This window comes from Orycteropus afer, unplaced genomic scaffold (assembly GCF_000298275.1).
Source record: "Orycteropus afer afer isolate SDZICR_OR568_19922 unplaced genomic scaffold, OryAfe1.0 scaffold00317, whole genome shotgun sequence".
Lineage (NCBI taxonomy): Eukaryota > Metazoa > Chordata > Mammalia > Tubulidentata > Orycteropodidae > Orycteropus > Orycteropus afer.
The window spans coordinates 3,019,380-3,022,049 of record NW_006921904.1 but is presented as its reverse complement, the minus strand read 5'-3'; positions in this window follow the sequence as shown (position 1 = coordinate 3,022,049).

Here is a 2,670-nt window from a genome sequence, read left to right as displayed (position 1 = left end):
TACTGCCTCGGAAACCCAAGGAGGGGTTGCTATGAGTTGGGTCCGACTTGATGGCACATAACAACAACAACAACAACATGGGCAGAAAAGCCACACTAAGTAATTTACTACACTGCAAGGATAGAGTAGAACTGCCCTGTTGTTGTTGTTAAGTGCCATTGAGTCATCTCCAACTCACAGCGACCCTATACACACAGAATGAAACACCACCAGGTCCTGAGCCAGCTCCACAATTCTTGGAACTGCCCTATAGGGTTTTCTAAAGAGTTCTCTTGGTGCAGTGCCTAAGATATTTGACTGCTAACTAGAAGGTTGGTGTCTCAAAGCCACCAGCCACTCCACAGATGGAAGACCAGGCAATCTACTCCCATAAAGATTTACCACCTTGGAAACCCAACAGAGTCTCTATGAGTTAGGATTGACTCAATGGCAGTGAGTTTTTTGTTTATAGGGTTTTTCAGGCTGTAATCTTTATGGGAGCAGACAGCTAGGTATTTTCTCCCATAGAGCCCGCCAGTCGGTGCTCAGCTTGAACCACCAACTTTTCAATTAGCAATTGAGCTCTTTAATCATTGTGCAACCAGGGCTCACATTTCCTGTCAGATTAGTATGCATCTAATGTTTAAAGGAGAAAAAGAATAGGAAAGGGATAGAGCAACACTGGCCAATAGAAATAGAACATGAAACATTTATGCAACTTTAAATTTTCAAGTGGTTGTCAGTGGCAGTGGAGTCAGCTCTGACTTACAGTGGTCCCCGTTACAACAGAATGAAATGTGGACTAGTCCTGTACCATCTTCACTGTCCTTTGTGTGCTCACATCCATTTTTGTGGCCTCTGTGAATTCTGAGTACCTGTCAACCTAGGGGGTGATCTTCCAGCAGTATTTTGGACAACATTTGGCTGTGATCCATAGGGTTTTCCCTGGCTAATTTTTAGAAGTAAAAGGCCAGACCTTTCTTCCTAATTGGCCTTAATCTAGAAGCTCCACTAAAACCTGTGCACCATGGTTGCCTCTGCTGGTATGTGAAATATAGGAGCAATAGCTTCCACCATCACAGCAATGTGCAAGCTAGGGTCATAGCAATACAACAAATTTTCAGGTAGCTACATCTAAAAAGTAAAAAGAAGCAGATTGCAATAAGTTTAATAATATATTTTATTTGAGCTCTGGTAGCATACTGCCTAATGCATTTGACTGCTAACCAGAAGGCTGATGGTTCAAACCCACCAGCCACTCGTCGGAAAGAAGACTGGGCAATCTACTTCTGTAGAGATACTGCCTCATAAACTCAAGGAGGGGTCGCTATGAGTTGCGACTGACTCGATGCCAGTGAAAATGTATCCAGAAGTCTATGCCAAGAAATCTGGAAGACCGCTACCTGGACATCCAACCGGAAAAGATCTATATACGTTCCCATTCCAAAGAAAGGTGATTAAATGGAATGTGAAAATTATTAGACCATCTTATTAATATGACACACAAGTAAAGTTATGCTGAAGATAATTTCTAAAACAGTTGCAGCAGTACAATAGGTAACTAGCAAAATGTAAGCCACACCCAGAAGAGGACATGGAATGAGGGATAGCATTGCTGATGTTAAATGGATCTTGGCTGAAAGCAGAGAACACCAGAAAGATGTTTACCTGTGTTTTATTGACTATGCAGGGCATTTGACTGTGTGGATCATAATGAATTATGGATAACTTTGGGAAGAACAGGAATTCCAGAACACTTCATTGTGCTCATATAGACCAAGAGGCAGTCATTTCAACAGAACAAAGGGATACTGCATGGCTTAAAATCAAAAAAGGTGTGTGTTGGGGTTGTGTGCTTTCACTATACTTATGCAATCTGTATGCTAAACAAATAATGCAAGAACCTGGACTATATGAAGAAGAATGCAGCATCAGGTTTAGAGGAAGATTCATTAACAGCATGTGATATACAGATGACACAACCTTGCTTGGCTGAAAGTAAAGAGGGTTTGAAGCACTTACTGATGAAGATCAAAGATTACAGCCTACAGTGTGGATTATACCTCAAAATAATCAAAACAAAAATCCTCACAAATGGACCGATAAGCAATATCATGATAAACAGAAAAAATTGAAATCATCAAGGATTTCATTGTACTTGGATTCACAATCAGTGCCCATGGAAGCAGCAGTCAAGAGCTTTTTCCAGTGTTAAAAAGCAAAGATGTCATCTTGAAGACTAAGATGTGCCTGATCCAAGCATGCTATTTTCAATAGCCTCATAAGCATGTGAAAGGTGGACAATAAATAAGGAAGAAGAACTGATGTTTTGAATTATGGTGTTGGAGAACAATATGAAATATGCCATGGACTGCCACAAGAACAAACAAGTCTGTCTTGGAAGAAGTACAGCCAGAACGCTCCCTTTAAAGTGAGGATGGCCGGACATTGTCTTACATACTTTGGACATGTTTTCAGGAGGGACTAGTCCCTGGAGAAGGACTCATACCTAGTAAAGCAGACAGTCAGTGAAAAAGAGGAAGACCTTGACTGCAACAATGAGCGACAACTTCACAATGATTGTGAGGACAACACACAAAACTATTAGCATTTCAGCAAGTAATTAACATAAAAATTAAGATAGTCTACAATCTTCTTCTTATTTATTTATTTTTAATTAATTTATTTATT